This window comes from Phragmites australis, chromosome 16, assembly GCF_958298935.1.
Source record: "Phragmites australis chromosome 16, lpPhrAust1.1, whole genome shotgun sequence".
Classification (NCBI taxonomy): domain Eukaryota; kingdom Viridiplantae; phylum Streptophyta; class Magnoliopsida; order Poales; family Poaceae; genus Phragmites; species Phragmites australis.
In genome coordinates, this window is record NC_084936.1 from 2,907,190 (window position 1) to 2,920,384 (window position 13,195).

Below are 13,195 nucleotides of genomic sequence, written 5' to 3' on the forward strand. Positions count from 1 at the left end.
GCCATACCAGAACTTTGTAATAAGGCGTTAACCAGATCACAAATTGTTCGGTTCTTTCTCTCGGCTACTCCGTTGGCCTGTGGTGAGTATGGTGGCGTAAATTCATGAATTATGCCACTTTCTTCACAGAATTCGGAGAAATCCCTGGGAATATATTCCCCACCTCTATCAGACCTCAGTCTCTTTATTGTCTTCCCCAGTTGGTTTTCCACCTCGGCCTTATAGACTTTGAAATATTCTAATGCTTCATCCTTTGTTCTCAGCAAATAGATGTAGCAGAATCTAGTGGCATCATCTATGAGGGTAAAGAAGTATCTCTTGCCAGCCTTGGTTAAAATTCCATTCATCTCACAAAGATCATAATGAATCAGCTCAAGTGGCGAGGTGCTTCTCCCCTCGACCGTATGAAACGGTTTGCGGGGCTGCTTAGCTTGCACACACACCTCGCACTTAAGACTTTTATTATAATTATATGAAGGAATAAGTTCCATATTGCTCAACCGCACAATTGCTTCATTATTAACATGACACAGGCGGGAATGCCAAATATCAATGTTCTTATTAGAATATGAAGAATAGAAAATATTTGCAGAGCTATCAAGAATAGAAATGCGGAACATGCCTCCGCAATCATAGCCTTTCCCTACAAACGACCCACACCTGGTCATTACTACTTTATTTGACTCGAAGACTAGTTTTATTCCTTGTCGGCACAGCATCGATCCACTGAGTAAATTTCGGGTCATGGCAGGCACAAACAATACGTCCTTCAGGACCAGAGTCTTGCCGGAAGTCAACTTCAGGCTCACTTGTCCCACTCCGCGTACTGCTGCCGAGACACCGTTCCCCATCAGTACGGATCCACCATCTGCGTCCTGAAGAGAAGTAAAACGTGTCTGATCAGCACAAATATGCCTCGTAGCACCTGTATCAACCCACCAACTAACTGGTGAATTTGCCATAAAGGCCTCAGGTACATACCCACTAGCGGAGTCGCATTTGCCGGTATCATCGGCTGTTGCAACCGCCACATGTACTTGGGCTTTGGCTGCCTTCTGCTGATCAGGTACCGGCCCCTTGCCCTTACGATCGCGGCACCTGTTGGCTTTGTGATCCAACCCGCCGCAGACGTAGCAGACAATCTCGGGCTTCTTCTTCTTCTTCATAGCATTAGCCTTCGGTCCCGAAAAGCCAGGCTTGGTCTTCTCTTTCTTCACATTTTTTCCAGGATGGTTCTTGTGCTCGACAAGGTTGGCTTGAGCGGGCGCCTTCCCCCCCACCATAGCCTGCCTTAGACTTCTCTTCGACATTTATAGCAGCAATGAGCTCATTAAGAGTCAGTCGCTGCTTTAAGTGCCGACGTGCAGTGACAAAGTCACGCCAAGAAGTAGGCAGCTTGGCCAGGATGGCATTGACCTGAAAGTTCTCAGGGAGGACACAGCCATACTGGCCTAAGTCCCGCACGATCAGTTGTAGTTCATGGATTTATTCCATGACTGATCTGCCATCTCCCATGCGAAAGTTCAAGTAGCTTGCCACCATGAAGGATTCGTTGCCGTTGTCGCTTTCAGCATACTTGTCATTCAGCTCAGTCCACACCTTCCGCGCCTCCCCGAAGCTCACGTATACATCGAATAGCCTGTTCGACAGGACGGCCAAGAGACGTGCCAGGGCAGAGGCATTAGCCTTCTCCCAACGGGCCCTTAACGCGTCGAGACGCGTTCTTTCGACCTCGTCTAGCACGGCTTCCCCCTGGGGAACGGGCGGCTCTTCGGTGAGGACCCAGAATAATCCGAGCTCCATCAACCATAGCCTCGTCCGGGCCTGCCAGCGCTTAAAGCCGGTTCCGTCAAAGCACTCAGGCTTAATTGCGTCCGAAGACGACGGAGGAAGGCCAGAGGAGCTAGAACTAGCCATCTCAGAAGCAAATCTAGGTTTTCTGGATTGTTGACATATATGCCATAAAATGAGCATGTATATAATTCCAATCATATAAATACAATAACTAAAAAGAGAGCCACCTATACACATGGTAGAACAAATGTATATCTGAAAAAGGACAGTATAAATACCTATCATGTGTATCTTAAACAGCCTGATTTCAGAATATAGCATATGAGCAAGTACTCCAAATGATGACAGCACATATGAAAAGAAAAACTTTATTGCTCTCAGATTTAAGTCAAACAATTGGCACCAAGACTTAAAAGTCTTGCCCCCTAATTGTTCTAATGATCTCATCAATGATTGGGCTATTACTAAGATCTCAAGTAGTATTTGTAGCTTTGACAGATCAACAAATTCTAGCACTGGACAGTGATAATTGAGTAACAGAGGGTCTGAAAACTGAATGTCTAAGTCGATGTTATTCTCACATGTATTCAGAAATTAACATGTATATACAATGACCAAAATTCAGTGACATAAGCCTTCTCTGAACATATGAAATTACGAGTTCAGAACTGAAGCAAGGAGACCACAGCCACTGAACAGAAAGAACGCTATCTGAACATGTATGAAATTCAGAACAGGATCACAACCAGAGCCGAACAACTCACATATCCAGTGCATCACAAGCCTAAACACTATTGTACTCAGCTAATAGCCCAATCTCAGATCATTCACAATCATCACAGAGCATAGTGCTGACTAGAAGGAGGAGAAGAGGATACTCACAGTGAAATTCGACCAAAATCGAAATTAAGAGAGGCTAGGCATGGCTCGAACGCCGCTGTCCCAGAAAACCTAGCACCCGCCGTTGCCGGCAACGTGAAGGAGATCGGAGATACAAAGCCAACAGCTCTGCAATCGGCACGAGCTGGCGAGCCTAAGCGATGCAGCTCCGGATTCCAACAGGAGGAACACCGTCGGCCGTCACCACCGAGCGCACAACACTCGGTCCAGCAAGCAACAGCCAACCCAAGAACAGAGAGATGCAAGTCACTTCCTTTTCCTCTTTTCTATCTCTTTTCTCCCACAGATTTGAGAGGAAATCAGCCCCCAAAATATATACGAGAGACTCACCTGGCTCCCATATCCGAATGAGCACTGATCTCCCTCAAAAACCGGCCTCAATCCACTCCCTTCTCCTCATCTCGCACGCCTCAGATGGAAGAGACAGCAGGAGAATCGGAAATCCCAACTGAAGCCGTCGCCGCCGCACTCTCCAGGGAGAGCACGGGGTCCTTCTCCCCTAGGGCAGAGCCCTCTCTGGAGATAAACGAAACCGGCGGGCCATGGGCCGAATTGGACTTTGGACCAGCAGAGAGAGAAGAAGCAGGAAAAAAGGCCCAAAGACAATTTCCAACAGAAAAATCCCAAAAGTGACAACAATTAGTACCTATTAAAATTTCAGAATTATGTGTTGTATTCTCACTCGATATACCATTCGTTTTTACTGAACCTTTTCTCACTACCCCGTATCCTACCATCTCACAGTCCAATTAACTTTGATGGCCTAAATTTGTAACGTGGCATGATTATCGAACAATTTTTTCCTTGTCAAAATGTTAGATCTGCCACTGTGCTTAAACATCCAGGCCACGTGCCCCTGCCACTGATGAGCTGCCCTTTGCCATCGGTGTGCCGGCGCTCGTGCCGGCGTTGGTATGCAATAGTTGGTGTGGGCCTTTAAGACCTTAGGCTTTAGTTGTAAGCAACACTTCGTCTTCCTCGGTAGTCCTCGCAGGAAACCAAAACTTCCTTCTTTAACCGTGCTTGACTTATTTCAATGAGGCAACGCTCCCTCCCTTCCAAGAGGTTCCAGACATTTCTCGAATATTTCCGGATAGCAACTCTTGGATAGATCCAGATATACTAGCTCTCAGAGATCTGGTTTTCGTGGCTCAGCAGCCCAGCCAAATATACATCACACCTAAGGACAAATGGCTAGTGTGTTTGACAGATGGTGTCCAAATTCTTTCTGACCCACATGTTCATGACTTAATATTTGATATTAATGCTTTTAGTTAATTTGTATGATTGTTTATGTAATATTAGAGTGTCAGGTACTCTACTGTCACTAGGGCACTAATTAACTATGAGTGACTTAGTTAGGACTGTTTGTTTTCTGCTTCTGTTTTTGTTTCTTCTGCTGTCAGAAGCCATAAGTTAGAACAAACGGGGTTTTGGAGAAGTGGTTTCTGGAGAAGTCAGAAGTCTGTTTACGAGGAAAATAAACTAAAACTGAGAAGCTCGCTTTTCCGAGAAGCTATGTACTGAGAAGCTAAAAATTTATTGTAGAACCCAATAATCTATTTTCAAAAGCAGTTTTTCAGAAGAAAAAAAACACTTTTCAGAAAAGCTCATAGACTAGTATCGTCTTATTCGGAGCCAATTTCAGACAAGTCGTTACAGTATGCGAGACAATCTTGGCAATGCCAACTAACGCAGATAGAGGCTGCGTACACGATAACAGCAGCCTAGGAAAGTTGGAATGCAGGATTGATGCTGTCCCGGTTCCTGGAGTGTCGAGCAGTTGCCATGCACTTTCCTCTCTCTTTCTGAAAAGTATCTAGGACAATCTCTGCATCTTCTGCTTGTTGAACGGGGCTACAGTTTCCAATCTCCAGTTAGGCATGCTTGCCTTAATTATCAGATGACAGTCCAGCGAGGATATGTTTAGAGCAAGATCATGCCTATAAGAATGAAATAAAGCTCTATTTGGAACGAAGGAGTTTCGTAGGAGTTCATTTTGGTAACATCCATTCTCACTGCATATAACGATGTTTCCTACAAATCAAACTCCTTTTAGGCCTACATCGAGATGGAACCGCTTGTTCGGTTAGATACTCGATCAGGGTGTGTTTTGCTAGAGATCCGGATCAAGCCAGCTACGTACGATGTCTTGCATACTAAAAGTCGAGGAATAAATTTCATGCAAATTTCCCCAATCTCGGATTTGTCATAGCATGTTTTATGGGCATTAATGTAGCATGAATTACTGTAGCACCACATATATTTTATCTTTTAGTTAGTTATTTGGAAAGATTAGATATCATTTAGGAGAAAAGTTTGGTATGTTAGTATTAGAGTTGATTTGTTTATGGATAAGTTTGGTAGAAATTAAGTTAGAAGTCAAATTGAATTACGACGGTTTAGAGATAAGTTTGATAGGAGATAAGTTAGAATTGATTTGTAATTTTTCCTCTCTATATAAAGAGACAGTTGCACATCATTGTAATGAAGTAAAAGAAAAATTAATCTAAATCTCACATAATATTCTAAATCCTTCCAATTTATAATCAAATTTTTATTCTAACAGCAAACACTATTTGGCTATCATCTCGGTGGTATCCATTCTAACATCATGTGTCTAGGAAATCAACCAGAAAAGGATTGGACCCGTGGACACCTTCAGAGAGCTGGCCATAGTCAATGGAAGAATATATGCATGATAGTTTAATATATGCATTTTTTTTCAGCGTCGAAGTCATCGTGATATCGACGTAAAGTCAGGGGATCTCGATCTCGGTGGCACCGGTGGGCGATTCTGTTGGCCTGCTACTCTGAAAAAAAAATCAACCAGAAAAGGATAAGGTTTTTCAAGGTCGAACGGTATGTTAAACTATCATGCATATATTCCATCCAAATTTCTAATTGAGTTCCACTTTGTAACGCACACGCATTGAGATGACTGGTTGATCTTCCAAACTAAGCAACGCAGTAGTCTCGGTCAGTCTCCTAGGTGCAAAAATATTCGCAGCCAGTCAGTTAGTCTTCGTGTCTTCCATTCGTGCGCATGCAGTGCAGGCACTGTTTTTTCAAAAGCCGCCTCAACTCGTCAGAGATTTATATATCCTCAATCGAATCGACCGACCAATCTTTCGAAAGCATTTTTGTAAGGGAACTGATACTGCGACTAAATACTTACTCCACAAGGCTATTCATTGACTTAGTTAACTAGACCATTGCAGCATTTTTAACCTGGGGCGAAGCCAGCGTCGGAGTGTATGAATCTTTACTGTTCATCGGAGCTACAGTAATTTACTATTTATTAGAGTTAATTTTAATATTATTTTTAATAAAAAAGAGGTGTCGTATGTGCACCGTACTCCATAACCTAGCTTCGTCCCTGTTTCTAGCAAAACATCAGGTGGCTCATCTATGCATTAGGCATTTGGAATGCAAGAGTTTCAAGTAGGAACTTACGTAACGCCTGACGGCATGCATGACGCAAAGCTGTACCACCAACGATTTTCAGTCAAATCAGAGGAGTCAGAATCCAGCTGCGAGATGGGGTCGATCGTTATCTCTAGCTGGTCAAGTACATATATACTGTGGTACAGTTGACCAAACATTTTGTACCATTTTCTTGGAACAAGTAAACCTTTTCAAATACGAAAGTTATAGTAGTCTGGACAAGGTTAGTGTTTTTTAGGATCTGCCCATATGAACAGTCATCCAGACCAGTGTGAAGTACGTCCTACTAATTATTCTATAACAAATTAAAGGATCGCTTATTTAAAAAAGGATCTTGCATATCTTGTCTTGTGAAGTAGACTTTTGCAACATAAAAAGCTTCAAATTAAGTTTTTATAAGATAAAGAAAGTTTTTATCGAACTTAGATAATTACATAAAGATAATACAATCGTGCTATGATATAATCGCGCTGAGAATACTTCCCACATCTACATAACTAAGATGTATACAGCTAAAAATAAAAAGTGAAAACACAATAAAAATTTCTCATAAGTGGAGACAGAAAATTCTAAGACGTATCGATCCTCCGACTAGATCGTCACTCATAAACCTAGGTAACACACTCTCTGACCACTCGCTCCAAAAGCTGACATATCACTGCAACCATATCCTGAGAATCTGACTTTTGTAATATAGTACAAGTACGGAGCCAGTGAGTACACAAATAGATAGCCTGTAAAGGAGAAGAATTTTTTTTATCAAACACAATATCATTCATGTATAACCATAACAACTAGCAAGTAGCAGCAGCCTCTAACAGGACTTTCGATTTCAAGTCCTTCGTAATACCCTTAGCCATGTAGAAAAAAAGCTTCAAATTAAATTAAAAGAAGCAATTAAGATTCTCCATTTGATTGTGTAAAGTTTGCTTTTGGACGTAGTCAAATGATTCAATGCTGTGGATTTTCTTTTGAAAGATCAATGTTAATTGTATCTAAACAAGGGACACATGCTAATCGTACCTCAATGTTAATTGTATCTAAACCAGGGAATTTATCTGGATGGATTGCAACTATTCTTTTTTTAGACAATGGGATTACAACTATTCTTGTGGGGGCATTTTGACTATAAATATAAACTAATCTACTTAACTTATTTAATAGAATGTTGGGGTCGCCATCAAGGATCCCGTTGTCTCTTGACTCTGCCCTCTTTATACCAAAGGCCATCAAGTTTAGGATCCCTCCTGAACCCCTCGGGCTCCAGAGCGGTCCCGATGACCTTCGGAGCCTTCCGGAGGCCGCTAACCACTGGAGCCCATAGACCTCCAGAGGCTTGGGGAGGGGCGAGGCCCCCCTAGTAAGACCAGTAGGGCCAGGCCCACCGACTACGTGGTATCTACCACGATGTGGATAGCATTTAATGCATCTCATGTGGTGACCGTCATGACGCGCTGGTGCAAGTGGTGGCCGTCTGACACGTCGGACAAGACTGACGCCGTATTTAGCGACCGACCAAGCACAATGGCTGCTCTCCACCATAGTTGGGTGATGTCATCAACGTGTCGATATTTTGACCTCTGGTCTGGGCGATGCATTACTAAACTAGCCCTGTACCCGGTTGTACAAGTAATAGCTAGTATCTCTACCGCTGGTATAGGCATGTCTGTAACCATATGCTTAGGAAGGCAATATAAATACTGATCATGGGCACATGGTGCCATGGATGTAAATTTCTGAGAACTATCGTAGGCATCCTCTTCCTCTCAACTACTTCTCCAAGCGTGAGGCGATCTAGTGAGATTGATTCTCGTCGCACCTTGTTGGTGGAAGACAGTTTCTTCACCAACAGCTGGCGCCAACCGTGGGGATCATAGAAACACTAGGAGAGGTAGGATGCCATCGAAGAAAATGACCACCCAGGCGACAGCCCGAGCGGCTGGCACCATGTCCACGCCTGCGTGACGGCAGTCGCGGCCAAACGCACGCTACACCGATGTCGACACCCCAACCGGGGGCGACAACAAGTCCACGCTCGGGCGGAACGAGGGTGAAATGGCCATCGTCGATGCGGACATGGTCCTGACCGCGGCTAATGCTACAGACCCTACCAGTTCAGAGGCCCTACAGCAGCAGCATGGCGACAACATTGTGGCACCTCAAGGGGCTGCAGGTGAGGCCGCAGCTGTACAAGCCGCCATCATTGTCCACCAGGTGCATGTTATGGCCCTTCGGGCCCAACTGGAAGATCTGCAGGAGGCCCTTTGGGCTACGCATCAGACCGCAATTGTAGCTAAGGTCACCCCTGTGATGGCCAACACCATAGGGCTCCGGGCTCCGAGGGCCACCGAGTCGTCTGTGCCCCTTATTGCCTTGAGCACCCCCCCCCCCGGGAGACTCTGCACGCGGCTGAACCGTGGGTCTGTCAGCGTGAAGCTCTACTCTTGGACTCTGACTCACCCCTGCGGGAGGGCCTGCAGACAGTGCCCTTCCCAAACAGGTTTTGGACCCCAAACTTCCTAAATCTAGGAGCGTTTCAGACTCAAAGGAGTTTGTTCGCTCATACACTCTCGCCATCGAGGCAAACAGAGGTGGGCAGGCCACCATGGCCAAGTGCTTCCCCCTCATCTTGGAGGGAGTAGCCCTCCGGTGGTTCTAGGTGTTGGAGCCGAGATCCATTTACACCTGGTCCTAGCTTTGGGACACCTTCTGCAACAACTTCCAGAGGACCTTTTTCGAGTCGGTGACCTCTGGCAGCCTGTTCGCTGTCAGGCAATAGCCTGGCGAAACCCTCCAGAATTACTTCTGGAGGTTGCACATACCAAGGCCCAGATAAAAGGGCATGTCAAGGTCATCAGTCATAGATGCAGCGACCCAGGGCATGGCCTCTAGACCACTCTTCGATCGGTTGCACCGAAGCCCGGTGCGCACAGTGAATGCCCTCATGTGCAATTCAAGGAATACGCTCGAGCAGAGGAGGAGAGGCTCTGCTGTAATACCAAGGAGGCCATCTCGGACCCCTCCATCATATCTGCAAGATTAACTTCGCAAGCAGGGTCCTCCTTGGCCCCTCCGCCTATCCCAACAAAAAGGGGCTCCAAGGAAGCCGAGGGCTCCAGAGGGCGCAGGCACCGACAGTGTCCATGACACGGCATCCACAACATCAACTGTGTGAGGGGCTCCAAACCCACCCCGGGCTAGGGAATGTGGCCGCATGAGCCTCAGCGTGTTCCTCGAGTGACAGCGTGCCCCCGACCAGCAGCCTGAAGAGGGGTACTGGTGCACCCTGCATAGGGTCGACGAGCCTACAGCACGGAGGACTGTCGAACCCCCATAAGATAAAGAAAGTTTTTATCGAACTCAGACGATTACATCGAGATGATATAATCGTGCTGAGAACACTCCCGACCTCTAAATAACTAAGATGCACACAGCCAAAAACAAAAAGTGAAAACACAATAAAAGTTTCTCATAAGTGGAGACAGGAAATGCTAAGACGCACCGATCCTCCAACTAGACCGCCACCCATAAACCTGAGTAAAACACTCCCTGACCACTCGCTCCAAAAGCTGACACGCCACTGCAACCATATTCTGAGAATCTGGCTTTTTAATATAGCCCAGGTACGGAGCCAGTGAGTACACAAGTAGATAACCTGTAAAGGAGGAGAAACTTTTTTTTATCGAACACCATATCATTCATGTATAACCATAGCGACCATCAAGTAGCAGCCACCCCTAACAGGACTTTCGGTTTCAAGTCCTTCCTAATACCCTTATACAAGTAAAAAAAGCTTCAAATTAAGTTAAGGAGTGATTAAGATTCTCCATATGATTGCGTAAAGTTTGCTTTTGGACGTAGTTGAATGATTCAATGTTGTGGATTTTCTTTTGAAAGATCAATGTTAATTGTATCTAAACCAAGGACACATGCTAATCGCACCTCAATATTAATTGTATCTAAACCAGGGAATTTATCTTAATGGATTGCCCAAGGGGCCTCAAGGAGTGGATGTGATCGAGATGGCAGTCTCGGACTAGGGACCTCCCCCTATTCTTCTTGATCGTATTGCTCTTTTTTCCAGTTTTTATATGGATTTAAACAATATCTTATTTTGGAACGTGCGGGGACTTAACTCCCGTGCACGTCGTGATGTTGTTAGACCCTTGGTTGATTTGGAATGGATCTTGTTGTTATGCCTGCAAGAGACCAAGTTAAATGTAATCTCTGGTCGTGTTGTCCTTGATATGCTTGGGTCATCCTTCGCATATTGTTACTTGCCGGCCATAGACACCCGTGGTGATGTTTTAATAGTTTGGCATATCACCGACTGGCAATGGAGCAATATCTCCTTGTATCAGTTTTATCTCGCTGAAGCTTACCTCGGTAGTCGATGCGAGCTGTTGGTGGTTTATAGGCGTATATGGGCCGACATTGGAAAGTGAGAAACCAACATTTCTTCATAAGCTCTGGGACACCCATTCCAGTATCCTTATTCCTTGGTTTATCTATGGTGACTTCAACCAAATCTATAAAGTGGAGGACAAGAATAATGTCCTCCTTAATAGACGTAGGATGGGTCACTTCCGTCGTTTTTTGGAGTACTATGAGCTAAAGGAGCTGCACCTCGCAGGTCGGCTATTCACATGGAGTAATGAACATGATCATCCAACTCCTGAGCTGATCGATCATGCTTTTGTGATGGTCAAATGGGAGTCGCTCTACCCGGACTACTATCTTCATGCCCTATCTTTGGACTGCTCTAACCACGCACCTTTGTTTCTATAGACAGATGCAACCATTCATGCGCATAAACGTTTATGGATTGAGGCCTTCTGGCCAAAAATCCTGGGCTTCTTGGAGGTCGTGGAAAAAGTTTGGCAAGCTCTGTGACCTCCGGTGACCCTTTTCGCACCCCCGATCACCTCTTCCAAGCAACAACACAGGCACTCAAAGCGTGGAACCAGAGATGTGTTGGCAGTATACGCATGCAACCTGTGATGGCTTGGGAAGTGGTGGAATGCCTTGACATGGCACAGACAGGATCACCGTCACTTGTTGCCCACAGAAGCAGAGTTGTGCAAGGACCTTAAGGCGAAATGCCTTAGACTAGTGCCCTTAGAGAGGACTATCCAGCGCTAGCGATCCTGTCTGCTATGGCTTTCGGAAGGGGATGCTAATACCAAGTTTTTCCAGCTCTAGGCCTGCCATCAGAGGAGAAAAAACCATGTGCCTTCCATTGAGCATTTAGGGGAGATGATCATCACGGAACACGGGAAGGAAGAACTGGTGTTCAACTTCTTCAATGACCTCTTAAGTCATTGTAAGCCCTGTTCCCACTCCTTAGACTTCGCAGCCCTGGGGCTCCCTAAGGTTGACCTATCAGGTCTGGACTACCCCTTCACGGAGGAGGAAATTTGGAACACTATCAAAGCGCTTCCATCAGACAAGGCTCCCGGGCCAGACGGCTTTACTGGTCGCTTCTACAAAGTTGTGTGGGATAATCAAACCAGACATTATGAACGCGTTTAAAGCCCTGGACAAGTTAGATAGCAGAAGCTTCCATCACCTTAACCAAGCCTTGATGGTCCTCTTGCCTAAGCAAAAGAAAGCGAAGGTGGTGTCTAACTACTGCTTGATTAGCATGATTCATAGTTTTGACAAGCTTGCCTCTAAGGCCCTCATAAATCGTCTCTCCCCGAAGCTTGAGGAGCTTGTCAGGCCAAACAAAAGTGCTTTCATCCGCGGTTGCATGATTCATGATAATTTTCGCTATGTGCAAGTGACGGCTAAGTTGCTCCATTGTTGATCAAAACCAAAGTTACTCCTGAAGGTTGACATTGCGAAGGCCTTTGATACTGTATCTTGGGCTTTCCTTCTTGATCTCCTACGGTACTTGGGCTTCTCGCTTAAGTGGACAAATTGGATCTCTATCCTCCTCTCCATAGCTAGTACGAGGATCCTACTCAATGAGTCGTAGGGCAACCACATCTATCATGCTTGGGGACTGTGTCAGGGCGACCCCCTATCCCCCATGCCGGACGTCCGACCGCCTCCACTGCCATAATCTACCAAACTATGACCCTTGTGCCCTTTGCAACCAAAAAATAGAAACTCTCGATCATCTTCTAGTGGGTTGTGCTTTTAGTTGCGAGGTCTGGTTCTATATCCTCCATTTGGGCCGCATGCATCGCCTAACTCTCCCTCCCCACTCTTCTGCGGTGGATTGTGACTCGGCAGCTGCAAGGTGGTCGCGAAGGATCTCCAGTCTGGTTTTGACTCCCTTTTCATCCTCATAGTGTGGCGGATATGAAAGGAGCGAAACGCACGTGTCTTTGGCCAGATTAGCTCTTCTCCCCTCGTCCTACTACATAGTATCTGGCAGGAGGCTACCCTCTAGAGTCTAGCGGGTTTTAAGGGCTTGTCGCATCTCTTAGTTATGTTTAATGCTTAGTCTTTTTCCTCTTTTGGTCATCCTTTTTGGTTTGTAATTTACCTCTCCTATTATCTCGTGCCCAGGTCTCCCCCATGGCGTAGGGTAGCCTTTGGAAGCCTCGGTCCTAAATCTTGTACCAAACTCTTTCCTGTCTCGGTTTGTAATTTACCTCTCCTATTGTCTCATGCCCAGGTCTCCCCGTGGGGTAGGGTAGCCTTTAGAAGCCTCGGTCCTAAATCTTGTATCAAACTCTTTCCTACCTCTCCTTATAAAATACGTGCATAGCACGTTCTAGAAAAAAATCTTCCACATTGATCTACAAAAGTAGAAAGGAAAAAACTAGGATCACATCTGATCTCGCAGCAGTTAGCTGCAAAGGAAACGGTGCCATGGACGTGTAAGCAAAGAATTCTGAGGACAAGAACTGAAACAGAAGAAAGGAATCTAGCTGGTATGGACAGGATACTTGCAAGGCAAGTAGATCGCTTGGGATGTCGGAGTCTCGGAGATCTTCTGAAAAGTATTATTGGTGAGTAGTAGTAGAATTTGACTTGGGAATGAATCAAATGATACTTGGCAAATTTACAGACGTAAGGAGTGGTCATTTGGTCCAACATG